Source organism: Antennarius striatus, chromosome 2 (assembly GCF_040054535.1).
Source record: "Antennarius striatus isolate MH-2024 chromosome 2, ASM4005453v1, whole genome shotgun sequence".
NCBI lineage: Eukaryota > Metazoa > Chordata > Actinopteri > Lophiiformes > Antennariidae > Antennarius > Antennarius striatus.
Window position 1 is genome coordinate 15,399,184 of NC_090777.1, and position 25,869 is coordinate 15,425,052.

The 25,869-nt window shown below is 41.8% G+C and overlaps 1 long non-coding RNA gene across 1 annotated transcript; it reads left to right on the forward strand.

Annotated features, from left to right (window-relative positions):
- The first annotated feature begins 2,011 nt into the window (after positions 1–2,011).
- Positions 2,012–25,869, forward strand: LOC137603531 (uncharacterized). Its single transcript, XR_011037294.1, has 3 exons — positions 2,012–2,054; positions 20,688–20,812; positions 25,738–25,869. It is a non-coding gene; the product is annotated as an uncharacterized lncRNA (long non-coding RNA).

Here is a 25,869-nt window from a genome sequence, read left to right on the forward strand (position 1 = left end):
GAATGTTTTTATGACCAGATTATCAGGCGATTATGACACTCGTGAAAAGCAAACAATATCAAAAGTGTTAGACAGGTCATTTCACTAAGAAGATCTGTGAAACTGAAATAAAACATACAAAAACAGCATGTCAGGCCCTGATCCTTATACAGGTGCCCTTGAGCAAGGCACCGTCCCCCCTACAAGCTGCTCAATTGGGGCGCGTTCCTGAAGCCGCTGCCTGTCACTCTGCCTCCCTATGTGTGATGTTTGATGTGTGTACTAACTGCTAACTGCATACTTACAGGCCCCCCTGTGTGCTGTGTTTCACGGGGCCTGTGTATACACTGATTGCCATTAAAAAAACTAACACAAAGTACATTTAAAAAAATATACCTGAGTGACTATGTAATTTCCCTGCAGGGATTAATAAAGTGTACTTCTTCTTCTTCTTCTTCTTCTTCTACATTCGTAAATACAAGACGTCTCCCCACCTACATATTTGAATAAGTGCGCTTGAAAATCTCACGATGTCCTGTTTTTACTCCACCCACTAATGCCCAACCAATCATGGCATATCTGTGAGAAGGAATCACATGAACAATATGACGTAAGACAACGAAGATATCCAGGACAAACACGCTGGCCAAAGTGAAGTGTTTTGTAAACGCCGGGTCTGCCGTGTCGTGTGAACGCTGTAACCAAAACTTTTTTCTATCCGGGGGGCGTCTCCTTGCAACGAAAACCGCTGTGATGTTAGTGTGTGTGACCCGTGTCTTCATATACACACAGAATTGACGGAGTTAAAACTGGCTATTTTCTGACATATAACAGCTCCACGTCAAAGACACGTTGATAAACATGCTTGACAGTTGGATATTTGTTTGTTTGGTTCTCTCTTTATCAGTCATAAAGTTTATATATTTATTTATTTTATTCATTCATTTATTCACGTTCCTCAACAAAGACACCGACGATGTTTCTGGGTCAAACCGGGATGCGCTGCCTGCTTGTGGGAGAACTCTATAATGGGTTTGTAATACCAATACATTTGTTTTCATATGTTTGGTATGGAGTCTGATATTATTGTTTTATCTTGGAATTTCCATGGGTTTCTGCTAGTATTGAGATAACAGCGCTGTTATGAATTCACCATAATATCTACTAGTGCGTCACTTCCGCTGTCATGATTTGCACCATAACTTATGATATATTTTGTTTTTCCAAGTCCCCATTGATCATAAAAAAATTAAAATGCCACCAAAACTTAACTTTAATTATGTTCTTCAAATACACAACTATTTCATTTTGAATTTCCTGTCCCTTTAATCCCCATTTTACTGTTACGAGGAAAACATTTTTTTGGAGCTATGATTAAATTGATTTTTATTTGTTTCTGTTTCCTTGTGAATCACCAAACTCAGTTCAGCAGGCTTCAATTGTCATGAAAAGTTTCTATTCAGAGAAATAATCATTGAGATATTCATGCATTGTGTTTACTTTGCTGTACATCAGCAGAATACTGCTGATGTACAGCAAAATGGTTATTAATGATCTAATAACTACTGTATCTGCTGTTATATGCTGTTGCACTGGCAACCAATATAATGTGATTTTCAATACCTCAGGATCTCTCCATGTGAACAATTTGAACAGTTTAATTTACTTCCACAGAGTTGGCCACAACCTTTATGTTAAAATATTCAAACCTATTGTAGGCCAATTTCTGTCTGTGCAGTGTAAAGACAGAAATAGGCCTAGTGGTCAAAGGGCCAACAGTTTAAGAGTTCAAAAATATTGTAAACAGTTTTAACTTCGCTATATCCCTGCACTTTGGAGATGTGGGGAATAACCAGTGATGAGTGAAGCAGAAAAGCCTCTATGGTAGCGACGATTTAGAAAACAAATGGGGCTTCCTGGTGAGTTTTGAGCTTCAGTGCAGATGTGTGTCTCTGTGTGTGTGGGTTTGCTTCCAGTTTCGTGCTGGGTTGTTGCGTCTCACTGCTCCATTTCTTTTCTCGCTACTCTGTGGGTTGTCGCATGGCCTGAAGGATGGCGTACGCATTCAGAGGAAGGTGAGATGTACGCTCTTCTTTAAAATGAAATGGATGTAATATGAATTGGTGGATCCTGATGAGGAGACGGAGGACTTCATTGACTCCAGTAATGACAGGGTCAGTTCAACAGCATGCAAGTTTTCATTCAGAGCCGTAACCTGTTGAGAAATTACAATATAACCCTGAGAAAAACAAGGGTCCCCATAGTGAGCTTTTGAAGTTGTCAGGAACTGATAATTAAGCAATGCTAATATTTTTTTGGTAAAAGTGAGGCCAATATCATCCTTTGAAGACCATCTGTAAGCTGGGACACACGCAGAGGCACCAAAAAGCAAAAACAAAATGAAATCAGATTAAGGCTTTAAAAAAAAAAAGCTTCAGTGAAAACATAGAGGGAGGCAGAAGAAGGAAGGGAAGCAAATGTACAGGCTCAAGAATAATGTCGACAATCAAGGTGAGAGCGCTCCAGGTAAGTCAGCTTCTCTGCTGCTCTGGTGATCTTTCATCCACATACTTCCTAAATGAGTCAAATACACTCCGTGAGAATTGGGCCGATTTATGCCACCCAGCAATCAGAGAAAAAACTAGTTTTGTAACTTTGATCAGTTCTGATGTTCTGCCAAGATAATCTGGCACTGTTCGCTGTTTACAGATCCAGTCTCACACTTCACAATCTGCTCTTGGACAATTCGGAGCTGCGCTGATGTTCAAAACAAGTCCAGTATTTCAGTATTGAATCTGCATGATTACAACAGTAATTTCCAAGCAGGACTACATTAGCCAGTGACTCATGCTGCAGCAGGTGATGGTTCGGCAAAACAGCAGTAGAACATTCCAGCCATACATTAACCAGCATACTACTGTTGAAATTAGGATAAATTAAAAATCTGGCCTCCAAGTTCTCCTAAAAGGAGGGACAGCCTGTTCAGTTGTGTCTTTCCAACCACGTCTTCGTCCACACTGGTGTCTGGTGGTTCGTTCTTTTCTAACTGTAAAGTAGGCTGAACGCTACATCATTTTGTTTCTGCCTCTCCAGAAATCACATGAGGCGGTGAATGTGTTCATCACTGCCTTGAGTACCAGCATCTTGTGTGATAAGAAATGAGCAAGGAACATCTTGTAGAGTGTATGATGAAAACCATTTGATTATTGGTGTATAGCAGGGCTGGAAATCCACCTTGAATAAATTGGATTTTTTTCTGTTTATTTATAAAATTCTGAATTTGTCTTTTTTACCACAGAATGATCTATTACAAAATGTGGGCCTTCCTACAATTTGTTTCTTTTGGAAAAAGTGATGACAGTCCAGGTTTGAAGACTCTATCAAGCGTCACTTTAATGTATAGCTGTGCTTACTGCTCGTATCCATTCATTCATCCTCTTGAAGACGAGATGTTTACGATTCAAAATATTGTTTGCGGGTTATGCTGCAGCCTGTCCCAACTGGCTATGGGCAAGGCGCAGGGTACACTCTGGATGAGATGCCAGATCATTGCAGGGCCACACATTGACAGACATTCATGCTCACATTCACATCTACAGACAATTTAGTGTGTGTCCAAGTCACCTAAGTTACATGTTTCCAGAAGAACCCACACAGACATACAAACTCCACAGGTTCAATTCCCAGGTGGGATCGATCCTAGGACCTTCTTGCTGTGAGGCAGTCATGCTACCCACTGCAGCACTGTGCTGCCCACTGTTTGGATTGTAAATGTGTATTTAACTGACCAAATGTGTGTTTCTTCTTTCATTGCTGACATTGTTGAAGTTTTTAGATGGTCAAGGATGGAGCGGTTTTCAAATTGTGTTGCTACAAACTCAAAAAATAATTCAGCTTTGGAGAACTAACCCTAACTAAAACTCTAACCCCTGTGTCACAGAAAAAAGGGTTGTTGTTTTTTTCACATTGACAATTTGTGAAAATATTCAAATATAAATAAATTTTTGTTTTGTCCTCTAATAACAATTTAAGCTTGAACTTTTGAATTTTAAAGTATTTCAGTGAGTCCCCTATCAAGGGTTAGCATCCTAATAATTTCCTAGAGACGGTTATGCTAACGTTACATGATCAATTTGATTAATTTATTTCTATCATAATTAACTATCTTAATATATTTTTACAATTTTTGCATTCATACAATCGGTTTATTCTCTTTATTGATTACCATGAACCTGGTGGAGAGTTTTTTGAAGGAGGACCCATTAAATTTTGTACTAGATCTCGATTCAGTGCTGGATCCACACTCCACAATCCACTGTCTTGATGAACACGAGGCCCTGACTGCAACCATTTAACTCAAATAATTACAGACACATTTGCATGAATGTTTCAGCTGAGGTACACATCAGAGCTGAAAATATATGGGCAATGTTTGTGAAGCAAACTTGTCTGGAACAGCAGTATCCCCTCAGAAGAAACCTTTGGATTGATCTGTTAAAGGTGTATGCTATCATGCTGATAATGATAAAAGTCATTAAAAGTCACAAGCCTGAGAATAAGATGAGTAGATAAGAAAAGAAAAGCCATGAGAGGTTAAACAAAAAGACAAGGAGTTAGCCAGCAGGAGGAGAAAGGGAGACGACAGGTGGCGATAAACAGAACTTTTAACTGGAACCTGTGGGAGTGGAGACAGCGGAGAAACACACAGCATGATGTGAAAGAAAGGGAAAGAATAAGAAACCGGGATATAAAGGACACGAAACAGGACAGGAATAGTGTGCACATATGTGTGAAAATGTGTGTGTGTGTGAGATCCTGTGTGAGCCGTGTGGAGGGTAGACTGCATGGCTGAGCAATTCCTGTCCAGTTGGCTGGTTGACTGTGAGTGTGTGCGGTGGGGGGTCCTGGGGAGGCCTTTGATCATTAGCCAGTGTGACAGAAGAGTTCTGACAGAGGGGCAACCCCCCCCCTACCTCACACTCACACATGTACCGGTAACAACATCACCACAACTGCTGATGTTCCTCCTGTACTGGAGCAGATGCAGACATGTAGCAGAAGGTGAACCTTCTCAAGTTCAGACTTCACGCTACTCGTCCCTTTCGCTTCTTTTGCCTGAAATTGAATTCAGCTGCAACCATCATGCATTGCGTCTGTCACAAGAATAAAGCCTTGTTACACACAGACAACAGCCCTGCAATGAAGTTTTTTTTTTCTACAACGGCTTTTGATTGTCCACACTAAATTATGGCCGAATATCCATTTTAGATCACATGAATAAAATGTCAAAATGTCACAGCCTAGCCCTTCATTTTCAGACAGACAGACATTATTTGACGGTAGTGAACAACTACTTAAAGATTTCTGTGTGAGTCACAGCAGCATCTTACAGGATAACATTCTGATCATCATCCTGTTTTCAACACTTCACAGGGTTTAGAGATGTTAGTGGACTGAGTACCTCTGAAATGACTGCAATTGCGAATCTCCAGAGAGACATTCCATGTGAGGCTGTTGTTGATAACCATGGCAGGTCTTGGTTTTTGGTGCAGTTTATGTATTTAGGGTTATGTTGGCATAACCCTAAATACAAACCATATGAAGCCAACATGGGCTTTTACCAGTCACCATGCTCATGTAGGGGACGGGTGGAAGTGGGTGTTCAATCCTGAACTTTACTAAATTCAATATACTGAACCTTTAAATGTTGTTAATAGTTTGACTTTTATGGCCTCGATATGACAAAAGATATGAACACCCAAGTATTCTGCTCCCATACGAAGTTTATCTCACCAAGAAGGTCCGCCCCACCAGCATTCAGGCAAAGGACACTTTCACCCGTCAGTTGTGGACAATGTTCACAGAATGAGGTACAGATTTAAATTGTAATTTGAAAAACTCAGTGTTCACTCACCAATGTTCCATCGAAATATTTTTCATATTTTAATAAAAATGACCCAAAGAATGACAAAAAGTGACCCTGAAGGCAATCAAATAATCATACCTTCCAAAATACCAGCCCACACACACATTCTCAGTCAAATAATAGAACATTAAATTCACAATTTTTTTTGTCTATAGTTACCAGCCTGTAAGTCCTTCAGGTGTTTTCAGTGAGGTCTAGGTTTCTCAGACACCCTGTGAACTGGTAATTAGTTTCCCTTGGCTTTCTGTCTCGTAGTCTGTGTGTGTGTGTGTGTGTGTGTGTGTGTGTGTGTGTGTGTGTGTGTGTGTGTGTGTGTGTGTGTGTGTGTGTGTGTGTGTGTGTGTGTGTGTGTGTGTGTGTGAGAGAGAGAGAGTCACATCCAGACAGAAATCAATTTCAAGCGGAGATCTATCAGCTTTTGTAGCCAGCGATCCAATCATCAAATAATGCATCTGATATCACGCTGTCGAGGTGGTCTGTTCAGGGAATGATTCACTGTCTCTCTCCTTCACTTTCCCATTCTCTCTCTGTCCAATCTTTGCCTCCACCACCCACACACCTGCAGTATTTGTCACACACACACACACACACACACACACACACACACACACACACACACACACACACACACACACACACACACACACACACACACACACACACACACACACACACACACGCACGCACACACACACACACACACACACACAGTGACAAATGTGATGGATAGTATTTGTCTTTACCTCAGTATCATCAGGGGAATAAGTCCCCTACAGATTATTTTAAACCCTTGGATTATCAATCTGAGACATTCGCAGCACAACAAGGGAACATTTTTGATAATTGGTATCTAAACATCATGTGTTGCATTTGTTTTTATGCTAAGGCTGCTATATCTTCCTCTAATTCAATCGGTGATGTCCTACTAGATGCTGTGAAAATGTTTCCAGCTGCTTTAACAATAAATGGAATGAACAGCGTACGGTAAGACTGATAGCATGGAGGAGGACGTTTGTTTTCAAGGTGCGAGCTGCACCTCCTCTCATTTACAACACTCATGCGCTGCTGCTGCTTCACTTTCTGGTTCATTAGGAAAACTGTTGGTCTAGAAACTCTTCATCAGTCTCTTGTGTGACGGATTCCTCCCTGAATCCAACATCTGACTCCAGACTTTTGCTACTGATGGCAAAACTGTCACTGTCGGTGTTGCTGTTGAACTGACATTACTGGATAATTGCAGCTTACTTCATTTTAAATCTTATTTTATGTCCAAGTATTCCTATTTGTCACAATCTTGTTCCAAATCATCTCCTGAGATCAGGAGGCAGAGATTCAGCTGATCAGTCATTTGATCAGTTAATTGATCAGGATCAAACTCTTTTCTTACCCAAATGTATTCATGAGAAGGGGATGATAAAAAATTTCAACAACTGTCTCTTTGACCTTTGATACTTCCTATTGTTATGAAGCACAAGGAATTTTCCCTACATTTCAGGTGCACTTTCTCTCAGCTCATTTCCTTGTCTTTCTAGGTTTCTGATCATCTGAATACCTGTGTGTTTGGAGCTGTTGGACCTGCAGTAATGACCATGTATTGCCAGGTGTCTATTATGAAATATGTCATGATAATTGTCCTTTATATTCAGATGATTGACATCAACTGGCTCTGGGGATGTGAATGTTAGTTATTCTACTGAAAAGGGATTCTGCTGATCCAGTATTTTTTACACATACCATCAATAAGGATTCAGTCTTACTGAATTTCTGTGTTGTATTACATCATACAGCAAAGTTAGTTTTTAGAGAACGGGTGAAGCTGTGGTGACTGAGCAGTCTACAGCAAGGAGTATGATGTCCTCTCAACGATGTGTGTGTGGAATTCTAAAATCTGATGAGGCAGTCAAAATTCCTGTACTGAAGACTTAATGTGTCTTATTTATTCAATCAGACGATAGTAAACGTCTCATCTTCAATCCCATGAATACGGGCCATGGGTTTATGCTGGGAGTCTATCCCAGATGGCATCGGACAAGAGGCAGAGTATACCCTGGACAAGTCACCAATTTATCGCAGGGCCACACAGAAAAACACACCCACTCATGCTCACACTCACATCCATGGACAATTTACAGCAATAAATTCATTTACTTGTGTGTTTTTGGAGTGGGAGGAAGCTGGAGAACCCAATCAGGCACAAGGAGAACATACAAACTGCACAGAAAGGCTCCAGGTAGATTTGCGTTGAGGCATCAGTGCTACCCACTGTACCACTGTGCTGTCCTAATATGACTTGAAAATGAATAAATAATTACATAAAATATTAAGAAATAACTAATTCAACATTTAACAGCAGGTGGCATGGTGACACAGTGGGTAGCGCTGTCATCACACAGCAATGCAGTTCCGGGTTTGTGTCCCGCTCTGTGCAGAGTTTGCATGTTCTCCCCGTGTCTGCGTGGGTTCTCTGGCTTCCTCCCACCTCCAAAAACATGCACTTCAGGTTGGTTAATTGGCCGGCTTCATGCGTGAGTGTCTGTCTGCATGTGGCTCTACGGTACACTGGGATTGTCCCCGGAGTGTACCCTGCCTCACACCCCCAGTCAGCTGGAATAGGCTGCAGTACCCCGCGATCCACGACAGCAGAAGAAAAGGGGCACTTAAATGTTCTTTCAAACGATTGAAAGAACATTTAACAGCACCTTTTTTCTTTTTTTGTGTGTGTTCAAATGATGAAAATGAAAAGTCCTTTGTCCATCAGTCCACTTTAATGCTCTACCAGGAGAAAAACCGGAGATAGGCTGAGTGGGGGACAAGTGCTCTCAACTGGTATGTTTCCATGTTGTCAATATGTGTCATGTCAATGTGTGTGATATGTGTGTGATATATGTTCTTCTCTGTTGCATAAAGCGGCTGCTGGGTCGCAAAACAAATTTCAGCACTGTTGACAAATAAAATTCATGTTATGTTATGTGTTATGTTAAAATGTGCGGTGTCAGTGATATATTATGATGCAGAAAATATGTGCACATTCTCTTTAATTGATAAAAATCAGTGAATTTGTAGTTGGTGAACGGGTCCAACAAAAATGTATTTTAAAGAAAGGTAGGCATATGCACACAGTGTATTACCACTCTCAATGTTTTTCCCACAGCACATCAAAGACCTGCACGCTTCGCTCTCAGTGTTAACAGGTTTTCTTCCCGCTCCACTTTTGTGTGCATGCATCTGTGTGTGTGTGTGTGTGTGTGTGTGTGTGTGTGTGTGTGTGTGTGTGTGTGTGTGTGTGTGTGTGTGTGTGTGAGTGTGTGTGTGTGTGTGTCTTGTGTATGTGGTTAAGAGCTCTGAATGTTTCACCTCTTCAAGCTGGAGTGTTGCACACCTGCAGCTTGTGTTTTTTTATGTAAATGCAAGATCTGGGTGTGTGTGTGTGTGTGTGTGTGTGTGTGTGTGCGTGCGTACATGCGTGTGTGCATGCGTATGTGTGTGTGTGTTTTTATAGCTTGAACATTGATGTCATAATGCATGGACAGAGACAGCCCTTCCCAGTGTGATGTCGTCATGGTTACCACATAAAGACACAGCACTGTAAATATCTATTTACCATCAGTTAATCACACATACACACACACACACACACACACACACACACACGCACGCACACATACACACAAAGCCATGTACATATACTGTGCACACACACATACAATCAATCACTCCCCCTGTTGTCTTTCTCACTAACACATTTTACCACGAGAATCTCACAACAGACATAAATACATTGACACACAATCACCTTCACACATGTGTTTGAAAACAGAGGCACACACAGACACACAACACACTTCACACCGTGTACATGCATGCACATTATCATCTGATGCACACAAACACTTATCTTTCTACTGTGGTAAATTATTATTCGCTCGTTCACACACATCACTACCTTCCTGGCTACGTGTACTGCCTCTCTGCCTCTCTCTCCTTCAGGAGAAAGGTCAGCGCTCACCATGAGACCCACCGCCCTGTCAGACACGTGGTGGGGGGTGGGGGGTATGATGGAGCACAGCCTCTGCTCAGCTGGTGAAATATGAAAAAAAGAAAAAACCTGTCTATTCCATTGCAGTTAAAATTTCATAAAGATGTTAACTGCACTGACATAATTAAAGATGCATTAATTATAAACCCAACACTAAATATAGTAGCTGGTATTGTGGTTGCGTATGTCTGTGTTCTTATTCTTCACTCCTCCAGTTTCTCTTCATAATGCCCCTCCCTCTCTCTTTCTGTCTATCATTCTCTCTCAACACATACATCTTCTCTCTCTCCTTCTCTCAATCCCCATCTCCCCATCTTTACCTTTTTATTTCAGTCACAGCAGCAGGTCAAAGCAGAGTCTTGGTCCTACTCAAGGTTTCTGCCTGTTAACAGGCAGGTTTTCTTCATTGCTTTTCTTGCTCATTGGAGATTGTTAGAGATAAATTGTTAGAATAAACAGTCGGTCTAGACAAGCTCATCTCTGAATACACATTGAGATAACATCTTTAGCCATTTGGAGCTTTATGAATAAAATGGACTTGACTTAATACAAGATGATCTAATCTCATGCGCACGACCTGTCAACTGAATTCAGATGCAGATTGAAATCTTGGTTCTGCCTCATCAGCATCTAGTCCTACCATATCTGAGCAGGTTTACTTCATTATTTTATAAGTTTTGTGTTCCTTGACAGTAAAAAAAATTAGTCATTTTCAGATTTATCCACATATTAATAAATATGAAAGGCAAATATTTAGCTGGTGTAACTTGTTCACCTTATAGGATAATAATTAAATATGTTATTACATATTTAATGTTAGGGATTGTTCGAGTCTGGACCCCAAAGAGTAGAGACTGACACGAAAAGTAAAAATCAACAGTTTTATTGCTCAGGCCAAAAACACGAGAGAGCAATGAAAACCAAAAGCAACAGAGCAAAAAATGACATAAATCCACCAGCACTGAAAAGGACAGGAAGCTGAGTGACAACTAGGAACAGTAGCACTGCTGACACAGAACAGAATTATCAGGAACCCTCTTAGGAGAGGACCAGGCCTTTTGAGATCTGATGAGCATGAGTAGGAACTGGTGCGCCTCAGCCCCTGGGTGCCAGCCACACCCTCTGCCACAGCCTGACCTGCAGGAGAAAACAAGCTTAACACAAAAACGGACTTGCCAAGAGTACAAAAACAGAACCATGATGTTTACATGGAGTATAAAACATTACTGAAGGTTAAAAGGCGATCTCTCCCTGCACCATGTGCTTTATTTTGCCTCTTTATTGCCAATGGAAGTATGTGACAGTCCTTCTTAATGGAAATAGGAAATTAATGAAATAATGTTGTGATATCCATTAACACTGCAAGCATCCTTGACTGTCCTCTACAGAGACTAGACAGGATTTTCCTCTTTTGTCGTTCTTTTTTTTCTGTATTTCCCTTCACCTTGTCTGTTATGTCTTTTGCTGTTAGTGAGATGCCTTCCACAGAAGTTCAAAAAGCATAATACAATTTTGTACCCATGTGTTGATATTGATTTTTTGTCTCCCTATTGTGTGTATTGTGGTTTCTTAACAGAGTTTATGTGAGTATTTTTCACATCTCTCCATCAATATAAACAACCCCATCTCAAGTAAATCTACACAGGCCGTTATTCTCACTTACTCACCCAAACAAACACCACGACACAACACGAGAAGAATAAAGAAAAGAATAAGACCTTGAGTCGAAGAGTGAATAAGAAGAATGAAAAGATGAATTTGAAGGTGGATTTGATTTCCTCAGGCAACTCCAAGGAGACTAACGCAGGTAGAATATGAATGAGGGAAGGGTAGTATGTGTGTGAAGGGTGGTGGGATAGGAGGGGTGGTGGGTGTAGGAGAGATCCGCAGAGTGACAGAGATGTGAGTGGGGGGCAAAGGAACAGAGTGGAAACAGAAAAAGCGAGGGGAAAAGGGGGAAAGGGGCCAAGAGAGTGATGCAGAAAAAAAATGACAGGATAGAGAGACAGACTGTCAAGCCAATGGCAAAAAACAATAAGAGACACTAAATGAAAAAGTTATGAGTAAAGTGATACTTTTTTGACAGTTCCAGGAGGGGAAATTAGGTTTTATGATGAAGGTGGGAGGGTCATGGAAGAAAAGACTGTACACAGAAAAAAATTATTTTAAAAAAGGGATATTTACAGTTTTTGAACCCGAAGTAGTTTTCAGATACGGTTTATTAGTTTCATATGGCAACTTCTTAAAGAAATTTGAATTGAATGATGACAAGTGACTGTCATGTGATAAACCAACATTGCCTTATGTCATTGTTTTCAGACAATATTACATAGAAAATAATTTTCTTTTGTCTTTATTGAGGGATGGAAGAGCTGTAGCAGCATACCATACACAGACAGATGGATATGCAGATGATGAAGGAGAAGATGAAGAGGGATGGAAAATTAGAAGGAGAAGACAGAGAGATTATTAATGAGAAGTAGACAAAAGAGAAATCCATGGAAGATTGGATTAAAGGGAAGAGGATCAGGATGAAGAAAGGAAAATAGAAAGGTAAAATGAGGAGAAAAGACATGTAAGGTGGAAAAAAGGCAGTCAGCTTAAAAATGAGAGACAATAAAAGTCAAGACAATCAGGAATGAAGCGAGACTGACAGATCAACGGGGGGAAGAGGAGGGAGTTGGTCTGGGGATCAAACTGGTCCCACAGATCATTTGACAGGAGATGGAAAAAAGAGGTGATGAGCGAAATGGTGCAGATGAACAGACAGGGAAGATGAATGCAGATGAGGACTGAAGGTGATGAGATAAAAGAACGACAGCAGGAAGAAAGAAAACAATGGTGGAAGACTTAAGCACCTGTGGTGTCACCTTTGTTGGCGTATGATGCCACTGCTCTGCAATTATATGAATGGAGACAGTGAGGGCTGCCTCCATTCCCAAAATATCACCCGCACTCCTCTCATTCATTGTCATTCATGACCTTTACTTCAACACAAATGCAAACAATACATATAAAAAATACATTACATATTTAAAAATAAAACAAAATCACAATACACAACATACGCAACATGTATTCAAAAAGAATGCTGCCTTAAATGAGGATTAAGGAATGAGGAAAAACGTTAATGACTTAATGCGGCTGCTTTTTTTTCCAGAGATTTGAACTGAAAACAGAGCAGCTGGTCTAGATTTATAGGTTTTTGCTGGCAGTTTCATTTATGAAGGTTCATGACATTTTAAAGCCTGTCCTATGTCAGTATTGACAAGTTGTCCTCATGGACCAAGTTGTCTTGGGACCTGGTGAAGTGTGATTTTGATTTGAAGTGAAGACATGAGAGTCCAGAAATACTACATTAAAGAATGCCATTTTATCCTCCATTGACTGCTAACAACTGCCACCCAACATTCTCTTTTAGTAAACTGTGTTCTAAAGGGTCCTGAGGGAACAATGACAGAATGCATTGATCTCCCCAACCACTGTGCAAAGGAATACAAGCAATTCATCTATATGATATAACTTCCAACCCTATGAGCCTGGTGTGGTGTAGCTACAGTACAGTATATTGTTTTTATACGTAAAATGGATAGAAGGACAATAATTCACTCAACTTCAAAACCATAGAATAGACAACCCGACGACTATATATCCGCATCATTTTTTGTTTTACAGAAAGTATTTAAAAAATAGGATGGATTATGTGGATATGTGATAATATTTTGTGTGTTTTACACAACTTGTGTGTTTACTTTCAGACAATGTTGGCCTGAAATGATGTGACAGTAACAAATCTGTTTATATATATAGGTGTGTTGAGCACTAGGCAGTTTCCCTTACACCAGTGGTTCCCAATCTTCTTAGCGCCAGGGACCAGTTTAATGTCAGACAATGTTTTCCTTGACCGGCCTTTAAGGTGTGGAGGATAAATGCAACAAAATTATTTATTTATTTTGCCATGAAAAGATCTGTTTAAGTGAAAACAAAGGCTGGTAAGACAAACAGGCTTAGGGAAAAATAAAAAGGGACATCTTAAAATCTAATTTCTGTGGTGCTGTTTGCTACATTCCATTATAATAAAATTTAACGTTGCAGTGAATACCCTATGTGTTTATCTACAGCAGTATTAAATTGCCAATTTCTTGCTTTAAACAGCTATCTACACTACATTTTCAATACCTTGATATAGATTTGAAACAAAAGACAGAGTTCAGACAGAGAAAGTTTTTAATTTCCTGCAACAACAGATGGCGAAGTTGTTACTTGGCAATTGAAAAATTGCTTCAAACATAATCAGTCTTTCAAGTAGAGTACAAGCCAAGGCACGCTACCTTAAAAAGAGCAAAGCTGGAAGTAGCACCAAAAGATTTGAGCAGAAAATATTGTATATATTGATGAAGTAACCAATTTGTCACTTGTTTGTTTTGTCTAAAAAACAAAATGACTGGATGAAGATGATGATGATGGTGATGACTATGATGATGGATGGCTTCAAGGTACTTTGATACCTTATAAAAAAAACCAGCACACAAACAACGAGCAATATGCTAAAGTCAACAGCAAATCACAGCAGCAGGCTAAAGTAAATAAAAATAATAATTTTGAAATGATTACAGGTTATGGTCATAGGTGAGTGTACAATCAGTATTTAAAGGCATGAAGGCAGTCAATAATATGGATGTCTTGTGGGAGTGAGCTTCAGAGCTGAGGGGCAAAGCAGCTGTCGGCTCTAAGCCCCATGTTGGTCAGGCAGACAGGAGCTACATTGAGACTGATGGAGGAGGCTGATGTAAGTCAGAGAGAGGGAGTAAAGATATGAGGGAGATCTAAGCAATGTGGAGGTGGCAGATTGTTAAGAGCATTTCAAGTGAGAAGCAGAACCTTGAAGTCAATGCAGAATGTAACAGGGAGTCAATGAAGCTTTTGAAGTACAGGAGTAACAAATTCTGTGGACGGGGAAACAGAGAAACAGTTCAATTCTGAGTTACATGTAATTTAGGGGGGGAGGGGGTTGAGGAAAACCATAGAGGAATCTTACAGTAATCAATGTGATCAGATCAAGAACAAGGACAACACTTAGATGTAGACTGATTTAAGGTGTCCAATTTGGAGGACATTTGCAGAATGAGTGACATTATAGCATGTGTTTTGAACCAAAGAGTAGTCCAGGATGACACTCAGACTCTAAAACTGTGGGTTGAGGGAACCAGATCATGGGAAATATTCAGTGAAAATTGTTTAAAATAAGACAGCTGCCAGAAGCACCTTGTTACAGGATTAAGTTTGATATTTTTAGACAGCCAACGTTGCATTCATTCATCATTCATTTTCTTAACCGCTCACGGGGACCTGGAGCCTATCCCAGCTGGTCTTAGGGCTTGAGGCGGGGAAACTCCGGGCGCGATGCCAGTGCACCGCTGAGCTACACATACACACACAAACACGCACACACTCACTCACTCCTATGGGCAATTTGGGACCAGCCAATTAACCAGAAGCGCATGTTTTTTGGAGGTGGGAGGAAGCCGGAAAACCCGGAGAGAACCCACGCAGACACGGGGAGAGTATGCAAACTCCGCACAGAGCGGGACTCGAACCGGGACCCGCCTTGTTGTACGGCGACAGCGCTACCCACTGTGCCACCGTGCTGCCCTTATTAGAAAATAATGATGTAGGTAAAAAGGTTGATGTGGAGTTAATTAAAAGAGGTTGTCATCCACATAGTAACGGAAGTGGATACCAAACTTCCTGACAGTATGACCAAAATGCAGCGGGTAAAATAAAATTAGAAAGGGGACTAAGACAGACAGGACCATGACTACTGAGTGGGAAGGATTTTTTAATTTAGCATAACTGTGCGATCAGGTGAAATGGGAGCATGTAAGGATATTAAGCAATGTCATTTAATATCCTTACATTGGCTGTTGGATCACAACCCAGAAATGACCATCAAAACATCACAGGTGATTTTGATCAAGCAAGTCTCTGTGCTTTGAAATGGATGAAAACCTAAATGAGGGAGTTCAAACAGATGATAATCAATAAGGTGAGAGAGAATCTGACGGGCTAATGTATTTACATCTTGCGAAGCGGTGATGTACTGTAATTGTCAGTGTTTGAGTGTCCATCTGTCCGTCAACCTAATATCTTCACAACCGTTGCAGATAGAAAGATGAAAGAAAAATCACATTACTTGGGCGGCAAAGGGGATGAAAATGTGATGTTGACCTTGAGAAAACTAGGTCAAGGTCAAATTTCAACTTTTGTACTCATCACACATTTTTGGAAGGCAGTCATGTGCACATTCTATTGGCCGACGTCATCCGAAAGTGCATTGCATTCTGTGAGTTTCGGACTTCCGTGAGACATAAAAGTGCTTTAAACAGTCGATAAGAGTGTGAGAGAAGGTAATACAGATAGAAGGTGGTTTAATATCAGTACGGGGAGGGTTCATAAATGTTTGAATTACCGTAAATAATATGATTACTAGTTTGTTGCTCTATAGCGGAATTCGTTAATCACTTGTGGTTCCTGGAACGCATTAACCGCGAGGAATAACGGCACACTGTATATCTTTTTAGGTACACATCTCTGAAACCTGATGAAATATAATCACTAAACAAAAAGCAACATTTTCAGGAAGCCAGAGGCACAAAAATATGTAGGTCAGGCTAAATCAGGGGTGAAATCAGGGGTGTCACGGGATGTTGCAGTCTCTGACTGCCTTGTTCTATTTGGAATTGGCATGCCTTTCTCAAGAATTTGAGCTTTTGGTTCTATTGTGCAAGATAAAGGAACATCAGCAAAATTAAGAGATCAGATGCATGATGGTAATAACCAAGGAGTCGAGGGAGTTATAGACAGGCTTTGGCCAAATGAAAGGAACATTATTAGCAGGTGGAGAGTTGAGTTGATTTCAAAAGACCAGAGATTTCAGCAAAAGGTGATAGTTTAAAACAGATATAGTGCCAAGATTTTCAAGTCTGGATGATCTGTCCTTATGATTTTTCCAGATTTCAAATGTGATAGTATCAACAGTAAATGATGTCTTTCCCTTTTTAAGAACTCAATGATGTGTTCATCTATTTTTAACAAGTGCTTCGGAGAAAATCTGGCATTCTGGCCCACCCTTAACGCTGTACCAGGTTTAAAACTGTATACGTAGTGGTCAAACAGGTGGTGTCACCAGAAGCTAGTCTAATAAATTTATATTTTAAATTTCCCGTACAGGTTGATTGCTGGTGAATAACTGATTTTTTGTTAAAGTAGGTGAGGAAGATGTTACTGTGAGTGGTGCTTGAGAAATGAGGAAGAAGAGATTCACGTGGCTCAGGAATATCATGAACAGCAGTAAACGATCCCCCATTTTCTACAGCTGGTTATCCTACAGACAATTTGATGTAGACCAATTCACTGAAGCTGCATGTCTTTTGAGGTGGGAGGTAGAACCTGGAGAGAACATACAAACGCTGCACCACAGGGAATAAAACCCAGAACCTTCTTGCTGTGAGGCAACAGCTCTACCCACTGCACTACTGTGTGGCCCAATCAATAACAAAACACCTTTATTTCTCCACTAGAATTAATCAAGCTTACATAGTTATCAGTTTTGGAGGGACCATTTGAATAAGAAATCATGATGATATTTACGATAAAAGTTAATTATATTTGAATGAATTTTCCTTAAATAACTATATTCAAATATATGCATAAATATATAATTATATATTGGGATATAATATGACATAGGCCAATACTGGGTCAGTGTTCTATTTTTAGATTAGATGTTTTATCCAATCAGCTAGCTTGTGTTGCCAAGTTGAGTGACATCTGCCGAGGACCTTCAGAATCTAGAGTGCAGGTCTACCTGCGCTGTGAGTGGATGGGAACATATACAGTACTTAGATGTGATAGCCAATCAGATCACAAGTTGACCTTCTGGGACCTGCTAGCTAGTCTACGCTGTCCTGACATGTACGTGTCCTGTGATTGGATACCCACTCTGAGAGGCACATTTGAAAAGAAGCTCTAATGAGACGATGGTCCAATTCCTGAACTAGCTAACCTGTTCTAGCTAACCTGAACTGGTAAGCTGTTCTCGCTAACCTTAACTAGCTAATCTGTTTTAGCTAGCAGAGTGTTCTTGAGGAAAGAAAGGAGAATGGATTTTGTGTTTAAATAAGCCGTTTGAACAGCTGTTTCATTTATTTATATAACATTTATGATATAAATTCATATAACAGTATTTAATTTATCTAGGTTTTCATATTTAATGTTCTTGTAATTCAGTTTCATTTATATCAAATCAATTACAACGAAATAAAATGACAAATATACTAAAAATGAAAAAAAAAATCTTGTTCTTCTGCAATGTGTGTAAATAATGTGGCCCACTTGTGCAGCTGTGTGATTGTAGTGGAAATACACAAAGAGACTTGTGTCCTTGATGGAAAATAGCCCGTTTTATACATGATAGAGGTGATGCAACATCTAGTGTGTTAGTGTATGTCTTTGTTTCGTTTCTCCAGCTGTGGTGTCATAAATGATGGTCATTTTTGTGGTTTTTGTTCTGTGACGTAGTTGTGTGACGTCTACAAAAGGTGTGACAGTGGGGTTCTTCTGTGCCATTGACAATAAAAGTAATGGAGCTGGCGCCAGTTTTTGTTCGATTTGCCGCTTACAGTATTATGGGATGTATTTATTCACGTTTGACTAAGGAAAACATCACTGAAGGCCTAGGTGTGAAATTCACGGCCCGCCACTGCTTTCCAAATGGCCTTTATCGTTAAATTCAGATGTAAACCAGGGTACAGAGAGAAGGATACAGTCTGAGCAAAAACATTCAGGAAGCTCTGTAGAGAGGGAGAACAGGTTACAATGGCTTGCAAAAGTATTCAGCCCCCTTGAACTTTTCCACATTTTGTCACGTTACGACTGCAAACAGAAATATATTTTATTGGAATTTTTTGTGAAAGACCAACACAAAATGGCACACAATTGTGAAGTAGAAAGAAAATTATACTTGATTTTTTTTTTAAATTTACAAATAAAAAACGGAAAAGTACGGTTTGCAAAAGTATTCAGCCCCCTGAGTCAATACTTTGTGGAACCACCTTTTGCCGCAATTACAAATGCAAGTCTTTTGGGGTATGTCTCTACCAGCTTTGCACATCGAAAGACTGAAATTTTTGCCCATTCTTCCTTGCAAAACAGCTCAAGCTCAGTCAGTTTAGATGGAGAGCGTTTGTGAACAGCAGTTTTCAGATCTGGCCACAGATTCTTGATTGGATTTAGGTCAGTACTTTGACTGGGCCATTCTAACACATGTATATGTTTTTTTTTTAAACCATTCCATTGTAGCCCTGGCTTTATGTTTAGGGTCGTTGTCCTGCTGGAACGGGAACCTCCGCCCCAGTCTCCAGCAGGTTTTCTTCTAAGATTGCCCTGTATTTGACTCCATCCATCTTCCCATCAACTCTGACCATCTTCCCGGTCCCTGCTGAAGAGAAGCACCCCCAGAACATGATGCTGCCACCACCATGTTTGACAGTGGGGATGGTGTGTTTAGAGTGATGTGCAGTGTTAGTTTTCCGCCACACATAGCGTTTTGCATTTAGGCCAAAAAGTTCAATTTTGGTCTCATCTGACCAAAGCCCTTCTTCCACATGTTTGCTGTGTCTCCCATATGGCTTCTGGCAAACTGTAAACGGGACTTCTTATGGTTTTCTTTTAACAATGGCTTTCTTCTTGCCACTCTTCCATAAAGGCCAGATTTGTGCAGCGCATGACTAATAGTTGTCCTGTGGACTTCCCCCACTTGAGCTGTGGATTTCTGCAGTTTGTCGAGTCACCATGGGCCTCTTGGCTGCATCTCTGATCAGTACTCTCCTTGTTCAGCCTGTAAGTGTAGGTGGACGGCCGTGTCTTGGTAGGTTTGCAGTTGTGCCATACAATTTCCATCTCCGGATGATGAATTGAACAGTGCTCGGTGAGATGTTCAAAGCTTAGGAAATCTTTTTATAGCCTAACCTTGCTTTAAACTTCTCCACAACTTTATCCCTGATCTGTCTGGTGTGTTCCTTGGACATCATGATGCTGTTTGCTCCCCAATATTCTCTTAACAAACCTCTGAGCCCGTCACAGAATAGCTGTATTTGTACTCAGATTAGATTACACACAGGTGGACTCTGTTTAGACATTACGTCAACGTTTGATCATTCAGCAATCATCAGGCAACTTTTGAAGGCAATTGGTTAGACTCAGAGAAAGGGGGCTGAATACTTTTTCACACTGTACTTTTCAGTTATATAATTTTTATCATTTTTAAAAAAAATCATGTATAATTTTCTTTCTACTTCACAATTGTGTGCCACTTTGTGTTGGTCTTTCACATAAAATTCCAATGAAATATATTTAGATTTGTGGTCGTAACGTGACAAAATGTGGAAGAGTTCAAGGGGGCTGAATACTTTTGCAAGCCACTGTATCTGCACATGAATATCGTCTATGTGTTGTCGATTCTAATGAGCAGTGAACAGAAACATCAATATTCTTGATGTGACAAAATTATATTGGGTTAGATGGGTTTGATTTAGATGATGTTAAGCTGACATGAACAGACACTAAATTATCAAAGCAGTGTAAATCTTTCTTCGGAATGTAGCATTTACTCATCGCAATATATAGACAGATGACTGTAAGAGAGATTTATTAAAACTTAATTTTCCACCTCTCTTTTTTTGACAGACCATTCACCACACACACCGTCATATCCTTGGCATCAGGTATAGATCAAGGCCTGCAAACAACCAGTCGGAGCTGCTGGTGCAGTGAGGATCCCTTTTTCTGAAGCAATGGATTCAACATTGTTGGTTTGTTCATTTGTTTGCCTGTCTCTTATTAAATAGTGGAGGGTATCTGTAAAAAGAGGCAGATGTATGAATGATCGTAACTTTCATTGCATAACAGGGCTTCTTTCAGCATGTTGATCTATCCCCACTTATATATTTGAATAAGCTCACTTGACAAGTGTCACGCTGTCATGCTGTCACCAACTCCACCCACTACCTGTTAACCAAGCGCTCAACCAATCACGGTGCCAAACCAATCACGGCACATCTGCCATAAGGAATCACATGAACAATATGGCGTAAGGCAACGGCTATGTTAGGAGAAGAAATTACTATACATGGACTTCCCAGTTAATATGATTTTAGAGTGTCATAACTTTTCCAACAATTATCGTCTTTTTGAGCAGAGAGTCCAAACAGCAAGTGCAACACAGAAAACGGAAACGATTTCTGAGTGAAACTAACTGACTAGCATGAACAGTCTGTCCAGCTATGGTTTCTGTTTGGAATGGGACAATCGATGTAGTTTCCAAAATGCTCCTCGGGTATCTGACAAAAACGCTCTTTAAGTAACTACATACAGTTCTGTTCATGTAGTCAACTAACAGAACTATCACTTCTCTAAAATTTCTTTTCCACTTGCTCTTTTGACAGGTGTCTTTTCCTTTAAAGTTAGCTCCTTTCCCAATCTCACGATTAGTTAGCGTTCTTCCTCCAGTTAGCCTGCTAACATTCATCTACGGCTTCGCAATGACCGCCCAGCGCAATCCATGATTTGCCAACACAAAGTCATTACGTCATAACGTTGATTTTGGACTATGTTGGGTGCGCTTGGTTTATAATACCAATACATTTGTTTTCATATGTTTGGTATGAAGTCTGATACTATTATTTTATCGTGGAATTTCCACGGGTTCCCACTAGTAAACATAAACGTCTTGTTTCATTTTGATGAATCTTGGTGAAGGGGATAGGCCAATAAGAAACTTCACAAATAAGAAACTTCGCGCCCGCCTTACGCGGGACAAACTCCGGGCGCGATGCCAGTGCACCGCGGATCAACGCAGAGACAAAGACAAACACGCACACACAGACACACACACACACACACACACACACACACACACACACACACACACACACACACACACACACACTCCTACGGGTAATTTGGAATGACCAATTAACTTGAAGTGCATGTTTTTGGAGAAGGGAGGAAGGAGAACCCAGAGAAAACACACGCAGACACGGGGAAAACTCTGCACAGAGCGGGAGGCAAACTCGGAACTGCCTTGCTGTCGGGCGACCCACTGCACTACCGTGCCGCCCCTTTGCTTGAATTAGGGTTTAATTTAATTTTAAGAGACTGCTACACATTGGCAGACCTTTGCACTAGATTACATGGAACGTCTTTCTACTGTATTTTATGATTGAGATTGCAACCCGAGAAGGGAAAAACAATTCTGATTTAAAGTTTCCAACAATATTTGCCTTCTCCTCTGTCCAGTTTTGTATATCTTTGCAAATATACATTAAACACAGAACAGAAAAAGAGCCAAATACTGATGAAAAGCACTACATTTTGACAGACAGACAGACAGACACAGACAGAAAATTAGCAGGAGGCCCACATGGTGGGTAAGGTACACCCTTCTTACAATGTAAGGCATCACTATCTAATATCACAACATCTAACATTTCTCTAACATTTGTCAACATCTATCTATCTATCTATCTATCTATCTATCAAGCTATCTATCTATTATCACAACTATCTAATATCACAACATCTAATATCTAATTTTTTATTTTTTTTTTTTATATACTGGTTTGATCCCCGAAGGGAAATTAAGAATGCACACTCTAGCTACTGATTACAAACGCATGCATACATTTATATTAGTGAGTACAGGCCCCTGTATCACACATACACACAAAGGGGCCTGTAGGCATGCAGGGGAGGTAGAGTGGCAGGCAGCTCCTTCTTGGTGCGCCTCAAATGAGCAATTTGTAAAGGGGATGGCACCTTGCTCAAGGGTGCCTCGGCAGTGCTCCGGAGATGAGCTGACACCTCCCACTGTCAGCTCACCTCCGGGTATTTTTGGGGGGGCAGGAGCGGGAATCGAACCGCCGATCTTAAATCATAGGACGACCCGCTCTACCGCCTGCTTTACCACTGAGCCACTGCCGCCCCCCCCTCTATCTAATATCTATCTCACAATGGTCAAAAATATAAGGCGTCACTATCTAATATCAAAACATCACAACACCTTGGCCCCGCTACACTGCAGCACAGAAAGACATCCCATCCCCTCCATCCAACTGCGTGTTGACCTTGCCACCTCCCCCCCGATCCTCCTGAGAGAGTCATCGTATGAAGGAGGCACGAAGGAGGACCTCAGCCTCTCTGTGGAGGCGCTGTGTGACAGCAGTCTGCCGCTGAAGGTGCTTCTCTGCTGGGAGAAGGTGGTGTGCAGGGGGTGGCTGGTGTTGTTCATGATAGCCCTGACTTTAGACATGGTTCTGCTCTGCAGAAGTGTCTCCACAGAGTCCAGGCTCGGCCCCAACCACTGAGCCTGCTCTGCGGATGGGTCTGTTCAGACGGTCCATATCTCTTTTCCTGGCCCCGTCACCCCAACACACAATGGCGTATGACAGCACAGTGGAGACTACGGACTGATAGAACATGAGAAGGAGCTTAGGACAGATGTTGCTGGAAATCCAGCACCATCTCCTTCGTCTTGGAGACATTGAGCTGGAGCTGGTTCTGTTGGCACCTCTCCACGAAATCAGCCACCAATGCCCTGTACTCCCCCTCATCACCGTCCCAGATACATGCCACAATCGTAGTGTCATCGGAGTACTTCTGTTTGTGTTTGTGTATCCGAGTTGTGCTTGAAGTCCGATGTGCAGAGGTTGAAGAGAATGGGGGAGAGCACGGTCCCCTGTGGCGCCCCCGTGCTGCTGGTCACCATAGAAGACAAACAGTCCCCCATACGGACGTACTGGGGTCTGTCCGTTAGGTAGTCCGTGATCCAGTTCACGAGGCAGGGGTCTACAGCCATGGAGGTCAGTTTATCCTGCAGGAGCCGGGGCTGGATGGTGTTGGAGGCATTCGAAAAGTCAAAGAAGAGCACCCTGACGGCACAGCCCCCGGCGTCCAGGTAGGAGAGCACACGGTGGAGGAGGTACAAGACAGCATCGTCAACCCCAACCTTTCCCTTATCGGTGAACTGGAGAGCGTCTATTGCACCTGTACATGCGTCTATTGCACCTGTACATGCATGAGCTCCAGGACCAGTCGCTCTAGGGGCTTCATTACGTGGTTGGTAAGAGCGACCGGTCAGTGGTCGTTGAGCTCAGTAGGGCGTCCTTTCTTGGGTACAGGGATGATGCAGGAGGTCTTCCACAGTGATGGGACCCTCCCCAGCCGCAGACTGAGGTTGAACAATCGCTGCAGGGGGTCCCCTAGTTCCGGAGCACAGGCTCCGAGGAGTCTTGGGGAGACCTTATCCGGTCCAGCCACCTTATAGGGTAGGAGCATCCGCAGCGTTGTCGTCACCAGGTCTGCAGTGATGACGGTCTCAGTCGTGGTGGGAGCAGGAGGTCGTGGTGAGGTTGGAAGTCCAGTGGTTGAGGTGGGGCCATTGAGCTTCGCAGCTCTTGGAGTGGGCTCAGGAGGAGTGGCATGGGTGGAAGGAGAAGACGCACAGGAGGAGGGAGCATCAGCGTAGCGGTCTGCAGCGTGGGGAGAGGCCTGGGACGAGGAGCAGGGAGTGGTGGGGGAGCTGAACTGATTGAAAAAGCTGTTTAGTTCATTCGCTCCGTCAATATTCCCCTCCATAGTGCTGTGCCCTTTCCCGTGTCTGGTGATGGTTCCCCAGCTGCTTCTCCAGCTTCCTCCTGTATGCCACCTTGGCCTGCCTCAGGCAGAGTCTCACTTCCTGCTGGGCCTTCCTCATCTCCTCCTCGTTCATGCTCCTGAACGCCCGCTCCTGTTCAGGACAGCCTTGACTTCCTTAGTTATCCAGGGTTTGTTGTTGGGGTAACACCTGACTGTCCTGAGAGGGGCCACGGTGTCCACACAGAAGTTCATGTAGTCTGTAAAACACTGAGCTGTGAGTTTGCGTTCCCCATGATGACGGAGGGGACGAAGCGGAGATATAAGCGGAGATATAAGATGAGACAAATGAAGTGACCTGAAACCACCAACCCACCCTGATAAAACTGAAGTTCGTTCAGTTTTTGACACGTTTGGTGTCATTTCGACATGATATCATCAAAACAGTGTGAATATCTGAAGATACACACTACATGTAAGAAAAAACAAAAACAATCAATTTCCAGATGGATTCCAGATAGATTCAAGTGTGTCTACGGCTGTCATGTTTTTCACCAAGAGACTGTGAACTCACTGCTATTGACCTATAGCATGTAAATCCTTGAACATTAACTCCTTAATCATCTTTTAGATATGGGGCACACCAAACCTGTGAGTGTAACCCAATAACAATAAAAGGTTTAAAAGCAGAGAGAAACGATAAGCCGCTCATTATGGGGCGGCAGTAGTCTCAGTGGTAGAGCAGGCGGTAGAGTGGGTCGTCCAATGTTCTGAAACCGGTGGTTAGATTCCTGCTCCTGCCCAAAAAAACACCCAGAGGTGAGCTGACAGTGGGAGGTGTCAGCTCACCTCTAGAACACTGCCGAGGCGCCCTTGAGCAAGGCACAGTCCCCCCTCACAAGATGCTCATTTGGGCGCTCCACAAAGGGGCTGCTTGCCACTCTACCTCCCATTGCTATCATACGTATATCTTGGAAAGCTAGCAACATGCTTTAATACCCTAGTTTATATGTGCGATGCTGCGCAGTTGATTGTTACCGAATATAACCATTTAACAACTCAGTTAGAGTACATTTTAAAGTCCTGTTTGTAAAAAATCACACAGGTCAGATCTGAAGGGTAGAGTGAGGACTACTTCTGGATCCAGTCTTATTGATGGCGAGCATCCCAGCATGATTCAACCTGAACTCAACAGACTCATCGGATACTCCACGGGGAAAAGGGCGGTGCCAGTCAC